Below are 14433 nucleotides of genomic sequence, written 5' to 3'. Positions count from 1 at the left end.
TCTGGGTAGCTCAGTCAGTTTAGTGCCTGCCTTCAGCTCAGGTCATGATCTCACATTTTGTGAGTTGGAGTCCCACTCAGGCTGGCTGCTGTCAGCGCTGATCCTGCTTCAGATCCTCTGTCACCCCCCTCCCCGCTCCTTCTCCACTTCTGCTCTCTCAAAAATAAATAAACATTTAAAACAAAACAAAGCAAAAAAAAACCCAAAAAACAAAAAAGGGGTCCAATTCACAATGACCACTTTTACTCATGAATTTATCTCTCCTCATTTCTTCTCAAACTCTTACCTCAAAACAATCACAAAGCCCTAGCCTGCATGACACTTTTCTTTTACTTCCTTTCTCTTTCTTCTCTCATCCCACAACACACATAAAAGAGCCCAGAAATCTTTCTTACCAAAACAAGAAAGGGAAGAGAGAAATTTAGCACAGAAGACAATTTTCTTTAAGGGGAGTAACCCAGATGTTGTCCCTACCATATAAAATCAAAAGTAAATCAGTAGATAAGAGGCAACATCAAAAATATTACCAAAATCTAATACACATACACACACATACACACACACACACACACACACACACACACACACACACAGAAATATTACTCAGCCATTACAAAGGATGAGATCATGCCATTCACAACAACATGGATAGAACTAGAGGGTATAATGTTAGGTGAATAAGTCTGACTGAGAAAGACAAATACCATATGACTTCACTCATATGTGAAATCTAAAAAAACAACAACAACCCACAAGTGAGTTAAAAAAAAAAAAAAAGCAGAAATCAGACCTGTAAATACAGAGAACAAATTGATGGTTACCAGAGAGGAGCGGGTAGGGGGATGCGTAAAACAGGTGAAAGCAAGTGGGAGATACAGGCTTCTACTTACGGGATGAACAAATCACAAGAATAAAGATCACAGCATAGGTAATATAGCCAGTGACACTGCAATAGTGTTGTATGGTGACGGAAGGGACTTACACTTGTGGTGAGTACAGCATACCATGTAGAGAAGCTGATTTGTTATGTTGTACACTTGAAACTGATGTAGCAGTGTGTGTCAACTATACTCAAATAAAATTTATTTTAAAAACCACATTACCAAAATCTGAATTACAGATGAAAGACAGATAACTAAAAATGGGTGTATTTAATCTTTTCACAAGATGTTCATAAGCTGCACAAAAAAATATTGATTGAAACTTGGTTTGCCAATAGATGTTTGCTTCAAGGTGCTAGCATTTGTCTAATGACTTTAGTGTCTTATGACATTGTATTCACACCTAAGACAAAGGGAGTATATAATCTTAATCAGTGTTCATTGAAGGCCGTGTGATGCAAGGGAAATTGACATGGTTTCTGCAGCCAGAATGATCAGAATTTTAGCTTTGCCACTCATTAACTTGGCATTCATAACAAAAAAAATTAACGTCTGTTTCTTCCTTTTTAGAACTGTCATCATGCCACCTATTTCAGGAATTGCCTTTAAAGTTACAAATAATATGTGAAAATCAGAACAGATTTATAATAAGTAAAGAGATTGGTTTAGTAATTTAAAAAATTGCACAAAGAAAAGCCCAGGTCAAGATGGCTTCATTACTGAATTCTACCAAAGGTTTAAAGAATTAAGTCCAATCTTTCAGAAAATATTCCAAAAAAACAATGATGAAATACTGCCTCGTTCTATGAAGGCAGTATTATCCTGGTAACAAAACCAGGTAAAAACATCATATGAAAAGAAAACTGCAGGCCAATACCTCATATAAATATAGATTCAAAAATACTAGCAAATAAACTCCAGCAATATATATGAAACATAATACACCATAATTAAGCGGGATTTATTTTAGGAAATCAAGGTTGGCCTGACATCAAAAACAAATTAATGTAGTGTATCATATGAATAGAATAAAAAACACGAAACACATCATTATCTCAAGAGATGCAGAAAAAGCATTTGACCGAATCCAATGACTGCTAACAGACACAGAGTGTTGCCTTTGAGGTGATGAAAGTGGTGTAGAATTAGATAGTGGTGATGGTTGCACAATCTTGTGAATATACCAACAACTACCGAATTGTATACTTCCAATTGTGCATTTTATGGTACATAAGTAATATCTCAATAAAAACATCAACCTCATTTAAAAACATTAAGTTTGGGGCGCCTGGGTGCCCTGAGTATCTGACGTCAGCTCAGGTCACGATCTCAACGGTTCATGAGTTCGAGCCCCGCGGTCTCTGCGCTGACAGCTCAGAGCCTGGAGCCTGCTTCAGATTCTGTGTCTCCCTCTCTCTCTGCCCCCCCCCCCCACCCCGTTCATGCCTCTGTCTCTCTCTGTCTCAAAAATAAATAAACACTAAAAAAATTTAAAAACATTAAGTGCAATCTACATAATACAAGACAAAATTATAGTTCAGTGTTGGCATTAAAGAAACAAATTCAATAGTCTGGGTGGAGGGATGGGTGAAATAGGTGAAGAAGATTAAGAGGCACAAACTTGCAGTTATGAAATAAATCACAGAGAAGAAAAGTACAGCATAGGAAATATAGTCAATACTATTGTAATGACCTATGGTGATAGGTGGTACTACATTTACCTTGGTGACCACTGAGTAATGCATGGAGCTGTTGAACCACTATGTTGCACCCTTGAAATGAATACTGCTTGCGTGTCAACTATGCTTCGATAATAAAAATTAAAGGGGCGCCTGGGTGGTCCAGTCAGTCAAGCATCTTGCTCTTGGTTTCAGCTCAGGGCACGATTTTACGCTTTGTAAGATTGAGCCAGGCATCGGACTCAGCACTGACAGCGCAGAGCCTGCTTGGGATTCTCTCCCTCTCTCTCTGCCCCTCACCTGCTTGTGCGCACACTCTCCGTCTCTCTTTCAAAAATAAAAATAAAAATAAAAATAAAAATACCCAACAATCTGATGCAATTAATAGAAATCTAAAAAACAATACATGGGAAGTGGCAAACAATGCACGGCACACAGTGAGTGTTCAAGTTCTAATGACAATTCTTCTTATCTCTTTTTTAAGTGTTTATTTATTTTTTTGGAGGGGAAGGGCAGAGAGAGAGAGGGAGAGAGAGAATCCCAAGCAGGCTCTGCACTGTAAGCACAGAGCCTGATGTGGGGCTCGATCTCATGAAACATGAGATCATGACCTGAGCCTAAATCAAAAGTCGGATGCCTAACCGACTGAGACATTCAGGCACCCCACTTTTTGTTTTCTCTTGATACACCGCTATGACAAATACTCTTCAATGATTTAGATAAAAACTCATCCCAATATCCAACAGTCCAACTGTCACAGAGGGTTCCAATGGGTAATTGGAAGTGATGAAGAAATGAAAAGTGAAGCACCTCATAAGTTGGAATCATGATTAACCCCTCTATACCAAGTATGTCAAGCCTCAGTTTATCATAATTAATCCTACTTACCTCTTCTAATTTTTGGATGAGTGTGCAGAATATTAATTTTTCTTTACATATTTGGTAAAATTCACCATGGAAGTTATCTGGGCCTGGTCTTTTCTTTGTAGGTGGTTTATTGATTAGTAATTAAACCCCATGTTTTAGGTTTATTCAATTGATTAGTAATTAAACCCCATGTTTTAGGTTTATTCAGATTTTGTGTTTCTTCTCGAGTCAGGTTCAATAGTTCATGTCTTTCTAGGCATTTGTCAATTACATCTAAATGTTCTAATTTGTGGCACACCTGGGTGGTTCAGTCGGTTAAGCATCCAACTTCAGCTCAGGTCATGATCTTGTGGTTCATGAGTTCGAGTTCCATGTCAGGGTCTGTGCTGAGAGCTCGGAGCCTGGGGCCTGCTTCCTATTCTGTGTCTCTGTCTGTCTTTGCCCTTGCCCCACTCACGCTCTGTTTCTCTCTCTCTTTCTCTCTCTCAAAAATAAAAAGAAACATTAAAAAATTTTAAAAAATGTTCTAATTTGTTAGCCATAATATTTTTCCTAGTATGTTCTTATAATCCTTTTAATTTCTGTAAGGTCAGTAGTTATGCCCAGTCTTTCAGCCTTAATTTTGGTAATCGGTGTCTGTTATAGTTAATCGTATATATTTGGCTGGGCTATAGTGCTCAGATATTTGGCCAAACGTTATTTTGAATGTTGCAGAAAAAAATGTTTTTGAGGAAATTAACATTTAAATTGGTGAATTTTGAGTAAAGCAGATTACCCTCTATAACGCATGTGGCCTTCACCCAATGAGTTGAAGGCCTTAATAGCAAAAAGTTTGATCTTCCCCAAGCAAAGACTTCTGCCAGCAGACTACCTTTCAACTTGGACTCCAGTTCTTTTCTGAGTTTCCACAGTCATGTGAGCTAAACCCTGAAAAGAAATAAATGTGTGTGTGTGTGTGTGTGTGTGTGTGTGTGTGTGTGTGTGTGTGTGTACATATATTTTTTTCCCTCAAATATTGGTTTTCAAAGAACCGATTTCAAGTTTTGGTTTCTAAAGGGCCAAACTTTGGTATTATCAATCTTCTCTATTGATTGTCTCTTTTTTCTTATATTAACTTCTACGTGATCTTTATTTCTTTTTTTCCTGTTTGTTTTGTGTTTAGTTCTTTTTCTAATTTCTTGAGGAATAGGCTTAGGTTAATTAATGTGAGATCTTTCTTCTCTTCTAATAAAGGCATTATAGCTATAAATTTCCCTGTAAGTACTACTTAAGCTGGACCCCACTAATTCTGATTTTTTAAACATTTTTATTCAGCTTACAACATTTTCCTAATTCCTCTTGTGATTTATTCTTTGGCCAAAAGCATCTGTTTTATCTTCCAATTAGTTGTGTATTTCATAAGTTTCCTTCTGTTGTTGATTTCTAATTTAATTCATTGTGTTAGGAGAACATACTCCTCAATATTGTCCATTCTCCTTCTTAGAATAATCAGTGTCCTGTGAAGTATTTGCTATCCGTTACAAGGTCTAGACTGTGGCAGTGAATAAGAAAGTCCATCCAGAGACACATATGCACATCTTCAGAATGTGTCACATTGGGATAATTCCTTATTTCAGATTACGTGGCTTATCAAGACTCGAGTAAGGTTGCTCAATGAAATGTTCTGAAGTTAATGAAATTATTTGAATGCAACTTAGAAAATTCAGCTACATTGCTTTGGATCGAAATAGGTGAAGGAGGGTAAGAAAGCCTGTTTCCTTCTAATGCTATAGCCTCAGAATCCCAAGAGTGTCTTAGAACACAGTTGGACATCACTGGAATAGAGGATACCCAATATAAGGCCTTTTCCCTAAATCCTATGATTCTAAAATTCATCCGGCATATGATGTAAGTAAGTGGGATTTTATTCAGGTATCCTCATATGGTAAACTGCCATTTATTGATCATATATTATATAATGCAGTGTGGTAATCTTTTTATTATTTTTCATTCTACTTAATCCCATAAACCCAATGAGTCAGATAGTATTATCACTGTCTTATGAATGAGGAAAATGAGACTCGGATTTGTCCAAAGGAAATGAACTCCAGCTTTCTGTGAAATGAGGGTAATATGATCTACTTCAGAGGAACAACTAAAGATAGCAACAACAGAAGTTGTCCATAATTTAACAGTGGAGCTGATGGGAAGAAAAACTGTCATATCCCATATAAAGTCAATGGCAAAACGTAAGTACAGAAACCTAGATTCCTGGTCTTCCAGGTCACTCTAACACTCATTTGTACAGTAAGATGTCTTTGAACCAGGGTAGAACTAAGATACTGTAAAAGTATATTATGAGGTTTAGTCAGTGTTGTTATGGCCTTGGAGTAGAACGGTACCAGAGAAGCTAAAATAAATCAGTAAAGCAGGGGCTATGGGTTAAGTGAGGTGCTGCAAGTCTGAGAATTCAGGCAGCTTGGGTGGATATACTATTAACTATTTTCATTTCGCTTTCCTGTCAGGATCCCATAACAAGGCAAGACTGCTAAAAACGAGGGTGGGGAAGGTCTTACTACCCAGAGAGTTTTTGCAAAGCATTGAGACTTGCATATAGTAGAAACTCACTCACTATTGGTTCCCATCACCCAGTCCCCATCTTAGGTCAGAGAGTTAGACATGCAATGAAGCATGCAAGAAAGCCATTGTAGCTTTTGGAATCGAAGGGTATATTATCTCATCAGTTGGAAAACGAGTGGAAAGTAACCAGAACACATTCACGAAAGCACAGGAGTGACAGGGACTTAGAAATACCTGGGGGGGAGGTGCCCGGATGGCCCAGTCGATTGGTCTGACTCTTCATTTTGGCTCAGGTCATGATCTCACAGTCTGTGAGTTCGAGCCTGTATCGGGCTCTGCGCTGACAATGTGGAGCCTGCTTGGAATCGTCTCTCTCTCTGCCCCTCCTGCCCCTCTCTCAAAATAAAGAAATAAACTTAACAAAAAAATACCTGGGAGCTGGCAATTGATTAAGCAGTGTAAATCTGAATCTGGGATGGAATAAGGGGCAAGAGCCATCAAAAAGGTGGAAATGGACTTGCCTGTTAGATGCTAGGAGCTATCTGTCCGCTCTGTACCTCGGCATCTAGTGTGAAAGTTGAAACACACGAAGTTTTGCATACATCCTGTCAGGCACTGTTGTTAAATTTGTCACCTGATTTCGTTTTTCGCTACGTCCCTATCACAAATGCTGTACCACAACCGCTTTACAGATGAGGAAACGCAAGTGTGGAAAGGATTCTTGGTCACGCAGCTGGTTACCGGTAGTGCCAGGATTCGATCATGACGAGGATTGACCATAAATGCTTTTCCAACTAAACAATTCTGTCTCCCAAAGCCTTCCCTTTCCCTCTAAATGCTTAATACAACAAAGGCCACAGCAAAATAAGTGACTCTGACACCTTACCACTTCCATCAGTTTCACAAAAGTAATACAACATAACAACATGGCACCAACTTCATGGAGTCACGTGTCTAACCCGCAAGTTTGTTAGTTTGTAAAGGTCAGCTCATAGAAAGTGAGTGCCAACAGAGATATATTCACTTGGCTGCCATTTTCGCTGAAGCACAACTTGTTTTGTCAACATATAAATTCCCTTATTGGAAATATGACTGGAGCTGAAATGATGGTATTTGCAAACTTGCATTCAGCAAAACTAAAAGTCTAATATTGGCACATAAGGCTTCATAGATGAGTTATCATGTATTTCACACGAAAGCTTTCTGAAAAGTTTTGCTTTTATTTTTGAGATTTTTTTGGTCTATCTATCATAAAAACTATTCTCATTTATCACTATAAACATAGCTGTACGGAACGAGAATCTGTATGCAAATTTTGTGCTCAAAGGAAAGCAAACTTTTCAGTTTCAGTTTAATTTAGTTCTTTATTTGTGTCTAAATCAAATTATAAGTACATTTACAAAATATCCTTAGCACTAAATGTGAAATTTGGGAAAATTATTTTCAAGATTTCCTACAAATCATCACTTTACATTATTCATAACTAAATTAAACTAAGCATGAAAAAACACCTCAAACTACCTTTTTATATTACTCAAAATGCTGATGCAGAGAGACTGCAGCAGAAATATCAACGAAGAAAATATTGCAGCAGTGAATATGTACTATGACCTAGAATGAGTGGAAATGTTCCCACTTAAAAAGATGTTCAATTATTCTAGAAGAATATTCCTAAAACTTTCTTGGAAGGCTAAATCTTAATGCTTGGTCATGCTGGCATTTGTTTATATTGCTTCTAAATAAGTTTCTCATTAATGCAAATATGATGCAGGTCTTTAATTAGAAGGGACATAATCTGAAGAAAGTTTTTGAGAGGTTGTCCAATAAAATGGAGGTTGAAATATGAAAGAAAATTAAAAGGTAGGGTGTACTTAATGAGAAGGCCTAATATATGCGAATTAAAAATCTCAAAATAGATTGTAGAAAATGGCGTCAAGGAAACAAAGAGATAATGACTGATGTCCCTCCCTAATTTTTGAAGATAAAAATTAAAATCCAGAAAGACTAACAAATACCAAGTATAATAAATGAAAAGAAATCCATGACTAGACACATGATAGTGAAAGAGGAGAATACCAAAGACACAGAAGATCTTAAAAGCATCCAGAGAGAAAAGATAATTCACCTGTAGTAATTAGACTGCGACCTGACTTTTCAACATCAGTGAAGGGAACAGGAAGGCAGTGGAACTAACCTAAAATCATATACCAAGTTTAATATTTTCCAAGAATGAGAGTGAAATGATGACATATTTATTTATTTAAGAGCTTTTAAGTTTATTTATTTATGTTGAGAGTGTGTGCATGTGAGCAGGGCAGGGCAGAGAGGGGAGAGAGAGAATCCCAAGTAGGCTACGCACTGTCAGCACAGAGCCTGATGCGGGGCTTGATCTCACAAACCATGAGATCACGATCTGAGCCAAAATCAAGAGTTGGACGCTTAACCGACGGAGCCACCTAGGTGCCCCAAAAGGATGACACATTTAGGTAAACAGAAAGTGAGATAATTTGATGCCAAATAACCTGAACACCCACGGAAAAAATATTGATAAACAGACTTGGTATATTCATAAAAGTGAATACTCTGTGGCAGTGAAAATGAATGAAGTACAGTTGCATGTATACATGTGACTGAGTTTCAACATGCTTCTGGGTTGGAAAGAAAGTCAAAACAATACATACGGTGTAGCTCAATAGGTACAGTGTTCAAAGCCAGGGACCACCAAACAATATATTGTTGCAAGATACTAACATTGTAGGAGCCAGAGAGAAGAGTAAAGCGATGACAGCTACAAACTGAAGAAGGTAGACCACTGGATAAGGGGGTGTGATTGAGTAGAGCACACAGAGGGCTTCGAATGTATTGGTAATGCTGTGTTTCTTAAGACTTCTTAAGATGTCTGTTTACATTGTACTTCTAAGTTATATATACTCTTCTGTATGTATATTTAAAATGAAAACAATCTAGAACAACGACAAAAAGCTCCTGGGGGAACTTGTAGGCGGGCAACACTTACTAATCATTGGGGTTTGTGTTTGACTGACTGGGCAGCAAACGTGCTGGGGGCCTTTTAAATGGTATTCAAGTTTTTGCTCTTGACCATTCAGTTTTCTGAGAGAACTTTAATTTTTCTTCTGGAGGCGTTTATCTTTTTAAGGAGCATTCTGTGACTGCGGTGAAGTGGAGTTGAGGGAAGCTTCTTTTTCCCTATACTTTCAATTAATTATCCTGGTTTTATTTCAAAATCACCCTCTTGCCCTATGTTGTTAATCTGGCGTGTCTGGTTTCTGGGCTTCGCAGGCGTTCCTCGGGGAAGATGAGGTTTTTCTTTGGCTCACTGTTGCTATAATTGGACAGTATATGTGCAATATATGTATATGTGCATTGTTTCAAACATGAAACAATGCAAAAAGCATGTAGCAAGCCATTAATAAAGAACTATTTGGGTGGTCTGAATCGGCCGACAGCAAGTCAATCCTGTGTGCAGAACTGAAACATGTACTCCTGCCCAGCAGCTTGTACACCCAGGGTGACGGTCTGACCCCCGCGGCATGGCAGACCGCACGCAGGGGCAGTGAATACAGCAGACTGGGAGAGCTCCCCCAACCCTGTTCCTCTAATCATGTAGCTTTTAAAAACCATGGCGTGTGGGGAGCCTGGGTGGCTCAGTCGGTTGAGTGTCCGACTTGGGCTCAGGTCGTGATCTCACTGTTTGCGGGTCTGAGTCCCGCGTCGGGCTCTGTGCTGACAGCTCGGAGCCCGGAGCCTGCTTCGGATTCTGTGTCTCTGTCTCGCTCTCCCCCTTCCCTGCTCATGCTCTGTCTCTCTCTCTGTCACTCTCTCCAAATTAAAAAAAAAAATAAAATTAAGAAAATTAAAAAAAAACTGTGGTATGTGTAAAGCTGAAACTTGCGTGTTTACCGTCACTCTAACCACCTCGTGAGCTAGACACTTGCCATCATTCATTTACATGATGAAGCCTATTCATGAATCAATTGCTGCATTTTCCTATGCCTCTACAAATGCAGGTGCAATAAATTTCATGAACATGAATTTACTTTCAAAATTATAAATGAGAGAGAAGAGGCAATAATTTAATAAACTCTACAATGCGTGTGTCAAACCAATCTGGCTCTTACAAGTGAAGTCAGAGTGACTTTCGTTGCCACCCAGAGCAATAGCAGTCAAAGGGAAAATTTAAGACTTTTAGTCTAATAAATTTAGAACACTTCATTATAAAGCTACCACTCTAGAATGGAATAAGTGTTTCAGAGATGTTTATGAAGTCTAAGAGTGTAAATTGAGGGGTTTCGTTTCCAGATCTGCCGGTGATTCATGGTATGAACTGGAAGAAGTCACTTTCATGGGAGTAATTTAAGTCCTTATGTATATTTCTAGGGCATGATACCTTGAAGGGAAACTCTAGGTGTGGAATACATCACACACAAAGGGAAATTTCAAAGGCCATGAGTAACAGGAAATGTATTTCCTCGTTGAGAAAAGATGATGCAAGTGCCGATTGCCCTTCTGGCATTTCCAGCACAAGGGCATCCCCACCAGGGGTACCGCTTGGTTAGTGTTTTCAGCTTTGGACTGCTGCTTCTAAAAACTATACAAGTGAGAGTGTCACAGGGTGTCTGGAAAAGCAAGAACAAAACATGTTCATAAAACGACCCGACTACTATTACAGGATGTTTATCCTTTGCTAGTTTCCACTGTCATATGTACTTTATAAAGCTCTATTCACACGGAATGCACAACATGGTGCCATGCACTGTTCACTAATAACAAATATTTTAAGTTTCTTATCTTCATAATTATGATTTATAAATTTAATGGCTGCATAACATTCAATTAAGACATTGTACCATACGCGAACGATTCCCCTATATATGGACACTTACATTACCCGTTAAAAATTTTTTTTTTAATATTTACTTTTGGGAGAGAGAGAGACAGAGTATGAGTGGCAGAGGGACAGAGAGAGAGAGAGAGAGGGAGACGCAGAATCTGAAGCAGGCTCCAGGCTCCGAGCGGTCAGCACAGAGTCCAACGCAGGGCTCGAACCCACAAACTACGAGATCATGACCTGAGCCAAAGTCGGACGATTATCCAACTGAGCCACCCAGACGGCCCTGTATTACCCACTTTTGACCCATTTTGAGATCACTGTGTTTCTGTTGAAATAGCAGAGCAAGCACCAAAATGACACCAGAGTCCATAGTACTAAGCAATACATACATTCATACAATTCCAAGTTTCTATTCAATACCTAATAATTACACTAGGCACATTTAGGTTTATTACCAGCCCCAAATGCCAGCTTCAATAGTTTTTCAGTCATGATAAACACAGGATTCAGCTAAGACCTTTTATACTGAAATCGAAACATAAGGATCTCTTGTGTGTTTCTCTGGACCTTCATTTTGCCAGCAAATGTGCGAAGAGCAGTTACTGTCCTCAAAGAGATCACATCCGATTGAGAAATTAGCAAAGGATACTGAACAGGAATGGTGCTACCTCAAGGGCCAGGAAGGGAGCATCAAGAAGAGAACGTTCATCAGTGTCAAATGCTCCAAGACAGGTCACGTAAGAGGAAAGCCAGTCAGTCCCAGTCAGTGAACAGATAGTTAATGAATGCTTACTATGTGTGAGGCATAGTTTGGGGTCTGAGTATACTATAGTGAACGACGCTGAGTCCCTACCCACAAGGAACTTATGTTCTAATGGGGGCCAAAAGAAGACAAACATATAAACAAAGGCATGAAGATGACTAAAGGTACTAAGAGCTAGAAAGGAAATAGAGAATGTCTTGAGATTTAGCTCAGGTATTCAGGAGGGGTCTCCGTAAGAATATGCAATTTCTTTTGAGACCTGAAAGATCTCAAAGGAAACTTTGGATTCAACAATTAGCAGCTTCCTGGTGATTTCTCAAAGTCCAGCTGATTCAGTTGAATGGTAAGGATGGAAGTCAGATAGCATTAGGAGGGTCGTTGTTCGATGCGTATAGGGAGTTTCGGGGAGGCTAGATTAAGTTCTGGAACTTTGCTCTGTAGCAGTGCTCACAGTTAACAATATAGGATTGTGTAGTTAAAACTTTGTTAAGAGGGTAGATTGCATGTTCAGTGTTCTTACTAGAACGAAAGAAAAGCAAAAGAACCACGGATACTTAAGGAGGTAATGGATAGGTCTATTATCTTGACCGTGGTGGTGGTGGTATCGGGGATGTTTGCATACGGTCCAAACAAACCAAGTCATACATACTAAGTATCTGCAGTTCTTGTATATCAATGATACCTCGGTAAAGCTTTTTAAAAAGAGAGTGACTGGCGAGTAAGCAGAAAAAAAATAAATAAAAAGAGAGGAGGCTTCACCCTTGAAGCTTCGCTTGGAAAGGAAGGAGAAAGATGGAAAGAAGCTAGGGGGCAAGACAGTCAAAGGATGTTTATTGTTGCTGATGCTTCTTTTAAAACATTTTATTTGAGTTTGACTGATTTGCAAACTATGGTGACGTGGCTGATAGAAAGACAGATGCCGAACATAAAAAAGAAAAGTAACCAATGAAGCAAGGTCCACTCTCCAGCCCTTTGAATAGATTTGCTTATTCATTCAATATTTACGGAGCGTTTTTGTTTGTTTTGGTGTTGTTCTTTTGCGTGTGTGTGTGTGTTTTACTGAAGTACAGTTGATGCACGCTATTGCATTAGTTTCAGGTGTACGACACAGTGATTTGACAAATTTATACATTATGCTATGCTCACCACTTCTTCTATCGTTTTTAATGTGAACAGCCCACTAATGAGGCATGACTGCCCACTGTTTCACTTTGCAAGAGGATTCCGGCTCATATAGTAGGCTCAATTACAGCCAGCACGGGTGAAAAGGAAAAATATTGAACTTGCCACTTCACTATGGTAATTTGGTGGGGAAAGGCATCCCTTCCAAACTGGAGACATAAGGAAATATTACTTATGTGAAATTCTTCTTAAAATGGAAATGCCAAATTTATGAAATGTTCTTAAGAAACCTGAACTAAATTTGCTACATAAAACAAATTCCAAGTAAAATGTAAGCATACGTTTTTCCAATACCATATTCTTTTGACAGAAAAATTTTAAATCTTATGCTACATGTAACTCTCTCCTCTTTAAATCACTTTTTATGCTGATAGTTTCAGGAAAATACTTTCTTGGACATTAAATAAGACTATGACCTGATGGTCACTCTTTACTTAGCTTATCATTTGCTGGTTCACAAACTAAAAGCTAATTAGGAAAGACTATGCCTTAGCTATTAATTTTCTAAGGGGTTAGAGATCATTTTCCTGTAGCTCATTCATGATACTATGAATGGATACTTTCCAGGTAGGCTAGTTCCTGGCTGTTAAACATCAGTGGCATTTTGGCCAACTTCACCTCAATCTCAGCTTCCTACCAATCATTTAACAGCTGGGGAATAGGTTTCCCCACACAAATGCTTTAGTAGGAATTTTCACGACGCACATTCTGACCAGGTGAGTACACGCATCAAACTTTTGAAAAAGTAAAATCATTTTTATAGTTCTGAGCACATTAGATTAAATCAGCGTTTCTCAATTTTGGCATTATTGACATTGGGGCAGGATGATTCATTGTTATGGGAGGCAGTCTTTTGTACTATAGGATGGTTAGCAGCGTTCCTGGCCTCTACTCATTAGAAGCCAGTAGCATTCCCTACTTGCCCTCTTCCCCCCAATTATGACAACTAACGGTATCTGTAGACATTGCCAAATGTCCCCTAGATGGCAAAATCTTCCCGAGTTAAGAACCCCTGGGTCAAAGGCAGGCGTTAATGCTATGGGGGAGATAGTTCTAAAGACATTAAAGAGCTAGTACAGTACTTAATGTGTTAGGAATACACATAAACAATAAAATGAACAGAATAAATAAACACTGGTTTTTCTTGGATAATGGATCTGTTTAATCCATCCCACAGGAGAAAACAAAAAACACCTAACTCTTACCCTATAACGATGGAAACGGTTCATGAAAGTCTCTTCAAAATGGAAATTTTTAATATAGAACACATTTACAAAATATTAGCTTAAGAGTCATACCTACTAGAGGAACTCACATCAGAGCCGTAGCTTAATTTCCACCTGCATTAACTTATCCAATGATTTCATCAAGCCCTGTGCGTGGTTGCCCTACAAGGCCCGTAGATTTGTAAACTCAGATTCACACTGTAAGCGTCGGATCATTTCTCCATCAGTATCACCACAAATCCGTAGTAAAGTCAACAAGCTAGGTAGCACTGAAGAATTTATAGGCAGCAAGTCACTGGGCTCTAAAGGACTCAGGTAAGAGGTAATAAGTATAGCTGCCCAATTGTCTAAGAACGACTAAGCTTTTACTAATTGTCAAGGGCCAGAGAGTATGTATGGTCTTGCCAGATAAACAAAGAAATCT

Source organism: Panthera tigris, chromosome X (assembly GCF_018350195.1).
Source record: "Panthera tigris isolate Pti1 chromosome X, P.tigris_Pti1_mat1.1, whole genome shotgun sequence".
Classification (NCBI taxonomy): Eukaryota; Metazoa; Chordata; class Mammalia; order Carnivora; family Felidae; genus Panthera; species Panthera tigris.
Note: the sequence above shows the minus strand (reverse complement) of the source record.